Below are 12,787 nucleotides of genomic sequence, written 5' to 3'. Positions count from 1 at the left end.
ACACCAGAAACAAAATTGTAGACCTGCACCAGGCTGGGAAGACTGAATCTGCAATAGGTAAGCAGCTTGGTTTGAAGAAATCAACTGTGGGAGCAATTATTAGGAAATGGAAGACATACAAGACCACTGATAATCTCCCTCGATCTGGGGCTCCACGCAAGATCTCACCCCGTGGGGTCAAAATGATCACAAGAACGGTGAGCAAAATCCCAGAACCACACGGGGGACCTAGTGAATGACCTACAGAGAGCTGAGACCAAAGTAACAAAGCCTACCATCCTTACAGAAAATGTTTGACCTCTGTCATTGCAAACAAAGGGTATATAACAAAGTATTGAGATAAACTTGTGTTATTGACCAAGTACTTATTTTCCACCATAATTTGCAAATTAATTAATAAAAAATCCTACAATGTGGTTTTCTGGATTTTTAAAACAATTTGGTCTGTCATGGTTGAAGTGTACCTATGATGAAAATTACAGGCCTCTCTCACCTTTTTAAGTGGGATAACTTGCACAATTGGTGGCTGACTAAATACTTTTTTGCCCCACTGTATATTAGGGTAGTTTCTTTCATTCTTCTCTGCAGATCCTCTCAAGAACTGTCAGGTTGGATGGGGAGCGTCACTGCACAGCTATTTTCAGGTCTCTCCAGAGATGTTCGATCGGTTTCAAGTCCAGGCTGTGGCTAGGCCACTCAAGGACAATCAGAGACTTGCCCCGAAGCCACTCTTGCGTTGTCTTGGCTGTGTGCTTAGGGTCGTGGTTCTGTTGGAAGGTGCACCTTTGTGCCAGACTGAGATCCTGAGCCCTCTGGAGCAGGTTTTCATCAAAGAACTCTCTGTACCTTTCTCAGTTTATCTTTCCCTCTATCCTGACTAGTCTCCCAGTCCCTACCGCTGAAAAACAGTGTGATGATGCCACCACCATGCTTCGCCGCAGGGATGGTGCCAGGTTTCCTCCAGATGTGAGACTTGGCATTCAGGACAAAGAGTTCTTGGTTTCATCAGACCAGAGAATCTAGTTTCTCATGGTCTGAGAGTCTTAAGGTGCCTTTTGATAAACTCCAAGAGGGCTGTCATGTGCCTTTTAGTGAGGAGTGGCTTCCGTCTGGCCACTATACCATAAAGGCTTGATTGGTGGAGTGATGAAGAGATGGTTGTCCTTCTGAAAGGCTCGACCATCTCCACAGATTGCTCAATTTGGCAGGGAGGCCAGCTCTAGTAAGAGTCTTGTTGGTTCCAAATTTCATTAATTTAAGAATGATGGAGGCCACTGTGTTCTTGGGGACCTTCAATGCTGCAGAAATGTTTTGGTACCCTTTCCCAGATCTGTGCCTCGACACAATCCTGTTTCGGAGCTCTATGGACAATTCCTTTGACCCGATGGACCTTATATAGCCAGGTGTGTGCCTTTCTAAATCATGCCCCAATAAATTGAATTTATCACAGGTAGACCCCAATCAAGTTGTAGAAACATCTCAAGGATGATCAATGGAAACAGGATGCACCTGAGCTCAATTTTGAGTTTCATAACAAAGGGTCTGAATACTTTTTTATATAAGGTATTTTTTTATTTATTCTAAAAACCTGTTTTCACTTTGTCAGTATGGGTTATTGTGTGTAGATTGATGAGGGGGAAAATGATTTACTTCATTTTAGAACAAGGCTGTAACGTAACAAAATGTGGAAAAAGTGAAGGGGTCTGAATACTTTCTGAATGCACTGTACGTACATATATATATATATACACATATATATTCCAGTGGGTCAGTAGTTTACATGCACTAAGTTGACTGTGCCTCTAAACAGCTTGGAAAAGTCCAGAAAATTATGTCATGGCTTTAGAAGCTTCTGATAGGCTAATGGACATCATTTGAGTCAATTGGAGGTGTACCTGTGGATGTATTTCAAGGCCTACCTTCAAGCTCAGTGCTTCTTTGCTTGACATCATGGGAAAATCATAAGAAATCAGCCAAGACCTCAGAAAAAAATTTGTCGACCTCCACAAGTCTGGTTCATCCTTGGGAGCAATTTCCAAACACTCGAAGGTACCACGTTCATCTGTACAAACAATAGTATGCAAATATAAACACCATGGGACTACGCAGCCATCATATCGCTCAGGAAGGAGACGCGTTCTGTCTCCTAGAGATGAACATACTTTGGTGCGAAAAGTGCAAATAAATCCCAGATTTAGCAAAGGACCTTGTGAAGATGTTGGAGGAAACAGGTACAAAAGTATCAATATCCACAGTAAAACAAGTCCTATATCGACATAACCTGAAAGGCCGGTCAGCAAGGAAGAAGCCACTGCTCCAAAACCACCATAAAAATCTAGACTACAGTTTGCAACTGCACAAAGGGACAAAGATCATACTTTTTGGAGAAATGTCCTCTGGTCTGCTGAGGCAAAAAAAGAACGGTTTGGCCATATATATATTGAAGCAACATATCAAGACATCAGTCAGGAAGTTAAAGCTGGGTTGCAAAATGGGTCTTCCAAATGGACAATGACCCCAAGCATACTTCCAAAGTTGTGGCAAATTGGCTTAAGGACAACAAAGTCAAGGTATTGGAGTGGCCATCACAAAGCACTGACCTCAATCCTATCGAAAATTTGTGGGCAGAACTGAAAAAGAGTGTGCGAGCAAGGAGGCCTACAAACCTGACTCAGTTACACCAGCTCTGTCAGGAAGAATGGGCAAAAATTTACCCAACTTATTGTGGGAAGCTTGTGGAAGGCTACCCAAATTGTTTGACCCAAGTTAAACCATTTAAAGACAATGCTACCAAATACTAATTGAGTGTATGTAAACTTCTGACCCACTGGCAAGGTGATGAAAGAAATAAAAGCTGAAATTAATCAGTCTCTCTGCTATTATTCTGGCATGTCACATTCTTAAAATAAAATGGTGATCCTAACTGACCTAAGACAGGGAATGTTTACTAGGATTAAATGTCAGGAATTGTGAAAAACGGAGTTGAAATGTATTTGGCTAAGGTGTATGTAAACTTCCGACTTCAACTGTACGTATATATACAGTACCAGTCAAAAGTTTGGACACACTTACTCATTCAAGGGTTTTTATTTATTTTTTACTATTTTCTACATTGTATAATAATAGTGAAGACATCAACACTCTGAAATAACACATATGGAATCATGTGGTAACAAATAGATCTTAGATTGTAGATTCTTCAAAGTAGCCACCCTTTTCCTTGATGACAGCTTTGCACACGCATGTTATTCTCTCAACCAGCTTCACCTGAAATGCTTTTCCAACAGTCTTGAAGGAGTTCCCACATATGCTGAGCACTTGTTGGCAGTATTTCCTTCACTCTGCGATCCGAATCATCCAAAACCATCTTCATTTGGTTGAGGTTGGGGGATTGTGGAGGCCAGGTCATCTGATGCAGCACTCCATCACTCTCCTTCTTTGTCAAATAGCCCTTGCACAGCCTGGAGGTGTGTTGGATCATTGTCCTGTTGAAAAACAAATGATAATCCCACTAAGAGCAAATCTGATGGGATGGCGTGTCTCTGCAGAATGCTGTGGTAGCCATGCTGGTTAAGTGTGCCTTGAATTCTGAATAAATCACTGACATTGTCACCAGAAAAGCAACCCCACACCATCACACCTTCTCCTCTGGGCTTCACGGTGGGAACCACATGCGGAGATCATCCGTTCACCTACTCTGCGTCTCACAAAGACACAGCAGTTGGAACCAAAAATCTCAAATTTGGACTTCCACCTGTCTTCCACAGATTTCCACCTGTATAATGTCCATTGCTCGTGTTTCTTGGACTAAGCAAGTCACTGCATCTTATTTGTGACTTTCGTAGTGGTTTCTTTGCAGCAATTTGAGCATGAAGGCGTGATTCACGCAGTCTCCTCTGAGCAGTTGGTGTTGAGATGTGTCTCTTACTTGAACTCTGTGAAGCATTTATTTGAGCTGCAATTTCTGAGGCTGGTAACTCTAATGAACGTATCCTCTGCAGCAGCGTTAGCTCTGGGTCTTCCTTTCCTGTGGCGATCCTCTTGAGAACCAGTTTCATCATAGCGCTTGATGGTTTTTGCGAATGCACTTGAAGAAACTTTCAAAGTTCTTGAAATGTTCCGCATTGACTGACCTTCATGTCTTAAAGTAATGATGGACTGTCATTTCTCTTTGCTTATTTGAGCTGTTCTTCCCATAATATGGACTTGGTCTTTCACCAAATAGGGCTATCTTCTGTAAACCACCCCTACCTTGTCACAACACAACTGATTGGCTCAAATGCATTAAGAAGGAAAGAAATTCCATAAATGAACTTTTACCAAGGCACACCTGTCAATTGAAATGCATTCAAGGTGACTACCTCATGAAGCTGGTTGAGAGAATGCCAAGAGTGTGGATCTTTTAAATATATATTTTACCACCCCTCCCCTAATTGGAGTAAACTAATGAACATCAACACTTCAGCTTATACTTTCAGTTTATACATTTTACGGACACAATCTCTTTTACAATAGTAATCTTTTATTTGTTTTTTCTCCTGTCCTTCTACCCTCCCATCTATTTCTGATGTCCTTCCTCTACCCTCTAACCCTCCCATCTATTACTGATGTCCTTCCTCTACCCTCTAACCCTCCCATCTATTTCTGATGTCCTTCCTCTACCCTCTAACCCTCCCATCTATTACTGATGTCCTTCCTCTACCCTCTAACCCTCCCATCTATTACTGATGCCCTTCCTCTACCCTCTAACCCTCCCATCTATTACTGATGTCCTTCCTCTACCCTCTAACCCTCCCATCTATTTCTGATGTCCTTCCTCTACCCTCTAACCCTCCCATCTATTACTGATGTCCTTCCTCTACCCTCTAACCCTCCCATCTATTACTGATGTCCTTCCTCTACCCTCTAACCCTCCCATCTATTTCTGATGTCCTTCCTCTACCCTCTAACCCTCCCATCTATTTCTGATGTCCCTCCTCTACCCTCTAACCCTCCCATCTATTACTGATGTCCTTCCTCTACCCTCTAACCCTCCCATCTATTACTGATGTCCTTCCTCTACCCTCTAACCCTCCCATCTATTTCTGATGTCCTTCCTCTACCCTCTAACCCTCCCATCTATTTCTGATGTCCTTCCTCTACCCTCTAACCCTCCCATCTATTACTGATGTCCTTCCTCTACCCTCTAACCCTCCCATCTATTACTGATGTCCTTCCTCTACCCTCTAACCCTCCCATCTATTTCTGATGTCCTTCCTCTACCCTCTAACCCTCCCATCTATTTCTGATGTCCCTCCTCTACCCTCTAACCCTCCCATCTATTTCTGATGTCCTTCCTCTACCCTATAACCCTCCCATCTATTACTGATGTCCTTCCTCTACCCTCTAACCCTCCCATATATTTCTGATGTCCTTCCTCTACCCTCTAACCCTCCCATCTATTTCTGATGTCCCTCCTCTACCCTCTAACCCTCCCATCTATTACTGATGTCCTTCCTCTACCCTCTAACCCTCCCATCTATTACTGATGTCCTTCCTCTACCCTCTAACCCTCCCATCTATTTCTGATGTCCTTCCTCTACCCTCTAACCCTCCCATCTATTTCTGATGTCCCTCCTCTACCCTCTAACCCTCCCATCTATTACTGATGTCCTTCCTCTAACCCTCCCATCTATTACTGATGTCCTTCCTCTACCCTCTAACCCTCCCATCTATTTCTGATGTCCTTCCTCTACCCTCTAACCCTCCCATCTATTTCTGATGTCCCTCCTCTACCCTCTAACCCTCCCATCTATTACTGATGTCCTTCCTCTACCCTCTAACCCTCCCATCTATTACTGATGTCCTTCCTCTACCCTCTAACCCTCCCATCTATTTCTGATGTCCTTCCTCTACCCTCTAACCCTCCCATCTATTTCTGATGTCCCTCCTCTACCCTATAACCCTCCCATCTATTTCTGATGTCCTTCCTCTACCCTATAACCCTCCCATCTATTTCTGATTTCCTTCCTCTACCCTCTAACCCTCCCATCTATTTCTGATGTCCTTCCTCTACCCTCTAACCCTCCCATCTATTTCTGATGTCCTTCCTCTACCCTCTAACCCTCCCATCTATTTCTGATGTCCTTCCTCTACCCTCTAACCCTCCCATCTATTTCTGATGTCCTTCCTCTACCCTCTAACCCTCCCATCTATTTCTGATTTCCTTCCTCTACCCTATAACCCTCCCATCTATTACTGAAGACCATCCAGTTTAATTTCTATTTGCCATATATTTTTAACTGTGCTCTTTCACAATAGTTCTGAACCTAAACAGCTTGTAACATTTTACATACACAGTATATTTGACATGAGTTATCTTGTTGTTATTTGTCCCACCCTTCAGCTCCACTCAACCCCTCTCATCTATCTCTTAACACCATCCATATTGGATTTCTATTTGCCATGTCTTTTTCATCTGTGCTGTGCGGTTTTACAACAGTTCTGAACCTTTCTATTCTCATGGTTTCTACATATTGTAAATTAAAGATAACATTTGTTGCTAAAAGTATTATTATATTATTGATTGACTGACAATGACTTTTCAAATCACCCAGTAGTGCTATCTGCAGAGTTAGCTTCGGGTAAATGTTGCAATTCTTCAGCCATTCCTGGACCTACAACCAAAAACAAGCTACTGTACATATCCAAGGATTCTGTCTCTGCAGCAAAAGCTGTAGGGCTGGGATTATTGTATCCCCCATATATATAACATTCAAATAGTTACAATAATTTTGTATAATAACTTACATTTAAAAATTCTAAGTTTAGAATCCGGCATTGTTTTGCGTGTATGTTCTACAATCATCTTTGTGTTACCAAATGAAAGTAAAAATTTACATTATATTCACATTTTAGTACATTTATCAGTGGTGTAAAGTATTTAAGTAAAAATAAGTACTTAAGTCGTTTTTGGGGGTACCTGTTCTTATTTTACTATTTACGTTTTTACCAACTTTTACTTTAACTTCACTACATTCCTAAAGAAAATTATGTACTTTTTAGTTGATACATTTCCCTGATCCCCAAGAGTACTTGTTACATTTTGACAGGAAAATTGTCCACTTCACACATTTATCAAGAGAACATCCCTGGTCGTCCCTACTGTCTCTGATCTGGCAGATTCACTATACAATAAATGCTTATTTGTAAATTATGTCAGAGTGTTGGAGTGGCCTCTTGCTATCCTTCAATTTAAAAAATAAAGAAAATTGTGCCGTCTGGTTTAATATAAGGAATTTGAAATGATTTATACTTTTAATACTTCAGTATATTTGAGCAATTCCATACACTTTTCATACTTAAGTATATTTAAAACCAAATACTTTTAGACTTTTACTCAAGTATTATTTCACTGGGTGACTTTCACTTTTACTTTAGTAATTTTCTATTAATTAAGGTATGTTTACTTTTACTCAAGTATGACAAGTGGGTACTGTTTCCACCACTGACATTTATCAGCCTTTACATGACACCTACATGTATTCAAAAGTATGCTGTGTCTGAAGACAGGCACAACACAAACACCTCAGATGATGTCAAACAGGGTCCTAACTACAACATATATGAACATCATTTTTTTGTTGAATTTATGCGTTTTTTATATTGACTGAAAGGTTTAAAAAATTACGCAATTTTATTTAAATACGTATTTTTCAATACATTTTTTAATAGTTTGACAATCCGGTTTGTAAGCTTTCAAATGATGTCAAATGCAATTATTTATATGTTTAGTTGATAAAGACATTGTTTTTTTTATTTAACTAGGCAGTTAAGAACAAATTCTTATTTACGATAGCCTACCCTGACACCCCAAAGTACTTGTTACATTCCAAATTCTTAGCAGGAGAGGAAAATCGTCCAAATCACACACTTTTCAAGAGAACATCCCTGGTCCTCCCTACTGCCTTTGATCTGAAGGACTCACTAAACACAAATGCTGCATTTGTAAAGTATTGTCTCAGTGTTGGAGTGTAACTCTGGCTATCCATAAATAAATAAAAATCAAGAAAATCAATTACATTTACTTTTGATACTTAAGTATACTTAAAAACAAATACTTTTAGACTTTTACTCAAGTAGTATTTTTAATGTACTGGACACTATTTAACACCACTGTATCACCTGAATGTTTTGGCATTTAGATGAAAAATAATCACTGTCTGACCACTTCTACAATGGGCAAACATGTATGGAAGGTTTCGTTCAAATCAAAAGGGGTGCAGTCAGAAAGTGGTTGAAATCATATGGAATGACAATGGGGGGGGACAACAACAACTTTGTTGTCCTTCGAATACTTTAAATTGAAGATCATTGTAAGCCTGCATAAGAATACTTAAGTGCATAAGCCCCTAACAAAACTCAGTGCAGACAGGCTATACATGACGCGGCATTGGGCTGCCCGTTATTTTTACTGTTGAAAGTGGCTGCAAGAGAAATACACAGCGAGTATAGCTCTACTGCAGGCTATTTGCGTTAATAAAACCCCTTTGATAAAATGCTAAATCAATACATTGCTATGCATTTACTTACCGATATTTCTGCTTCTCTGTGGTCACCGCGGTCCCGTTGTTTCACTCCGGGTCCTCTTGCTGGTCAGCATCACTCCATCCCACTTCTGTCTCCTTCTTCCGTTGTTAACCCCGCTCGGGTTTTTACCGTTAAAGGACGGACCCTGTTCTCCTCAGTGCCTATTTACCAACGCGCGCACGCGCAATACGGACGGTGCAGAGCGTGCGCGTGCGTTGACACACACACACACACACACACACACACACACACACACACACACACACACACACACACACACACACACACACACACGCACGCACACACTGTTGCTCATCTCTGATTGAATCGCTCCCTTTTACTGTAAGGAGAACTATAATGACTGACGAGGATTAATTGACAGGGAAGACATTATGTCAATAAATAATACTATTCTTATTCATTCAGAATAATGCTTATTCATTCAGTATTAGCGTATTATATGGATTACATTGTGGCTTTGAAGTTATACAGGTATAGTCCTCAGTAAATTGCGCAAAGATTAACATACTGTGTGTGTCTGTTACTGATCTAGAATCAATCCTACATATCCATCCCTACATGTCACCATTGTAAACCATACTGCCCCTGGACCAGTTGCTGTGGTGGACATAATTTGCTGTCTGTTCTGTGTCCAGGCAATTGGCTCTGACCATAGCCCATAACTCAAGATAATGGCTGATTGAGCCAGGAGAGAGCAGATCATCTGAGTCTGTCTGTCTGCCTCTCCTCAACAGGTCAGAGTCAGACACAGGGGGAGAATATTAATTTAATTTCCTTTATTTCTCATGTCCTCTCTCCTTGCCTCCTCAAATCCCATTAGATGAGAAGGTTAGAGGGAAGGGATCTTTGACCTTCTCATCCAATGGTTTTTGAGAGGGAGGCGAGCAGAGATTTGAGGAATCAATGAAATGCTATTCTCCCATGTACATTCGTAAATCAGTTGCAACACTGGCAAAGGGAAAGCAGTGGCTACATCACAGTCTAAACCGGCTCCCTCTTCTTTAACTGCACTTGCTACAGGTCTATTCGGTATGGAACATGCCTGCCTGGAACGTGCTCTCACTGACCTTTACTAAGTCTGGATAGTCTGAGTTACTGTGAAGGAACCATGGTAACAGGTACAGTATGTAGTTATATTGGCACTGGCAGGTGTTGCACCTGTGATTATTGTTATGATTGCAGTGATGTAACTTTGAGTATTAACCTAGCCTCGTGGCATTTCGTTCGATTTGGGACGTACATTTGTATCCCTCCATTTAGTGTCATATGTTACGTTACATTACGCTACCTTACGAATGGAATAGCGGCTGTAGATGAATGTGGTCAGGCTGTGAGTATAGATCATGTGTATAAGACATTATTCATCATTTAGTAACAGATAATAACACACAGACAACAGGTCACTTCGAAATATAGCACATTGAATCAAAGTTTATACACTAACTGATTAATGTGAGCAAAATACATATCATGGCTAAGATAATTGATTTTATCTTCTGTTTACATTGATTATAGATGTCTATCCCCATTGATTGGGTTTGTCTTGAAGGAAAAAATATTGATTGCAGAATTGAGGACAGCATGCTTGTACCTTGATAAAAACAAGACAAAGCCTTTTGACAAATAATCAGAAACAACGTATTTGTTCTTCCTGACTTTCCTCTACTTGTTGAATTCAAAGTCAGGTATTGCTGAGTTTTTCTCTCACTACCGACTGCAGCACGTGACAGACTGTTTTATGACCAACACGAGAGATCAAGTTCACCTTTATTTCATTTACTATAATTCAATTCCCCACACAAATATGCAGTATCATTCAATAACTCAGTTCCCTCCTATACACATAGCATACAACAACACAAATATTTGTTTGTTGAAAATAAAGGTTTATAAATCCATGTTAAGGTGAGGCTACTGGTCCATCTTCTTTGAAAGACTCTCAGCATCTCTCTTTCTGATGGAGGGCAACACACTGTACTTGTTGAGGGAGCTGCAGGATACTCGAGGTACAAGGAGGGGATGTGTAGACAAGGAGTATGACTGCATCCTATTTGTATTGGACTCCACCATATCTGTGGCTGCTTGATTATGACCGGGATAAACATGACTGCCTGGCCGCTCTATACTCTTTGCGTCCGCATGGACCTCCTGACTTTGAGTTAGTACTGGGTACCGATGTTGTCCCTGTCCTTGTGTGTCGTGTGTGTTCCAAGGTTGGTCCTCCTGACTTTGAGGTTGTGGTTGTACTGGGTATCGCTGCCGTCCCTTCGATGACTTGGGGCTGATTCTCTGACCTTTCACCTCTGGGTCGTCTTGGTCAAAGGAACTGCTACTCTTCCCTCTGTTCAGGTCATCCTGAGACACATAGGGGGTCTCATCCCCAGCTCCAGACCAGTTGACAGAGGCTATCTTCGATGCCTGGTTCATTCGAGGTTGACTCGGAGTCAGGTCATGTGGACGATGGGTTTCCACTTGAGATTGGTTCCTCTCTGCATCTGGTGTGGGATGGGCGGGTTGTTGTTGTCGTCGGCACCCCCTGGCGGACATGGGCCTACCTACAGGGGAGGCCATGACGCCTAGGTTCCTGAGTGGAGCAAAGCTGTCTCTCTGCTGGTCCCTCTGGTGATGCCTAGATGGCACCACAGCACCAGTAGCAGCTGCGATAGTAAAGGTATTCAAGTTTGCACAACACATGCCTTGTGGAGTCTGAGAGCGGTGCTGGCGCATTGACACTGACACTACCTCTGCATGTTGTTGGGTAACCACATTTACAGACGGGTCTGGGTCAGGTGGAGGATACCGTTGTCTGGCCTTGGCTGATTTGGGCCTCCTGGTCCGAGCCCTGCTGACTGCGTCCTCCAAGCTATCTCTGGGACCACGCTTCATGAGCTACAGATAGAGATAGTACTTAAGAGAGGAGACACGTGGTCAGGTTTATCACATGCTGCTCAAATAAAGCACTGATAAGATATCCATCACGAGCATCTAACGCCACACCGCATTCTCACACCATAGAGGTGTGGCTCAAAGCCTTAATGCAAACCTCTCTGTATGCATATGATATAAAACGGAGCATTTTTATTTCACTGCTCCAAAAATATGATGAAAGTGAATTGTTATTCAAATGTTGTGCATATCTCTATTCAAAACATGGACCATTATTGCTGTTGCATGTAATATTACAATAACAACAGAACTTCAAATACTGTGTAGAAAAGACTTCATGTGTCTGTGAATGGACCTATGCCTGTTAGTTCTTATGGGAATGAGCTGAGTACCCCGTCTGACTTGTAAGGGGCTTGGGCTAATGCACCTACATTTGTAAAGTTTGATTTAAAAAACTGGACACAATTGACATATGGGTACAGGACTCGTGTCCAGACATTCTGGTCTTCTCAGAAACATGGTTAAATGATTCTGTACATGACAAAGACATTGAAGTAAATGATTACAATGTGTTTAGATGTGACAGACTACAGAAAGGGGGAGGAGTGGCCATATACTTTATGTCAAATCACATAAATCACATTTCATTGCGGCCCAATCTTGAAATATTTATGTTCGCAAGAAATAAGTTAAGCCCCTGGTTGTAGATATGTCCATAAACCAGAATACACATTTATTTGTTGCTGGGATTTACCGATGACATGGCGGATGCTATTGGTGATAAATCAGAGTGTTTAACCCCTTTTTCTATTCTTGGTGTTGGTCATATTAGGGGATTTTGATCTGGATTGGATATCCCCGACCTCAGCTCAACGTAAGATTATATGCAATGACTTTAATCTGGCTCAATTGATGTCAAAACCCACATGACGTGGGTGTGAAAAACCCTGTTAACTCCTCATTGATCGATTTCATTCTTACTAATAACCCCCATAAATATTTGGCTGGTGTAGTATTTGCATATGATCTCAGTTGTCATTGTCCCATAGTATGTATTACAGATTTAAAACATCAAAATACTAATCCTTGTTTAATTAAGAAAAGACACTTTAAGAAGTTCTCCTCAAGGGTTTCTACGTGACAGACTCTACTCTGATTTAGCCACTGTCTCCTGTATTCCTGACCCTGAGTTGTATCTTCGTCAGGTCATCTCTACTCAGCCTCTACTCTGATTTAGCCACTGTCTCCTGTATTCCTGACCTTGAGTTGGCTCTAGAAAATGTATCCTCCATATTTATTCCTCTGGCAGGTA

At 41.4% G+C, this 12,787-nt stretch overlaps 1 protein-coding gene across 1 annotated transcript in view; it reads right to left on the bottom strand.

Moving 5' to 3' along the window:
* vwa5b2 (von Willebrand factor A domain containing 5B2) overlaps positions 1-8,735 on the bottom strand; it is a 39,155-nt gene extending 30,420 nt beyond the window's left edge. The window contains exon 1 of the mRNA XM_052464008.1: positions 8,572-8,735. The gene's annotated coding sequence lies outside the window, so the exon portion shown is untranslated. The remainder of the gene's footprint in view (positions 1-8,571) is intronic.
* Between the last annotated feature and the right edge of the window lie 4,052 nt (positions 8,736-12,787).

This window comes from Oncorhynchus keta, chromosome 15, assembly GCF_023373465.1.
Source record: "Oncorhynchus keta strain PuntledgeMale-10-30-2019 chromosome 15, Oket_V2, whole genome shotgun sequence".
NCBI classification, from domain to species: Eukaryota; Metazoa; Chordata; class Actinopteri; order Salmoniformes; family Salmonidae; genus Oncorhynchus; species Oncorhynchus keta.
The sequence above is the reverse complement of the archived record's forward strand: the minus strand, read 5'-3'. Positions and strand labels throughout refer to the sequence as shown.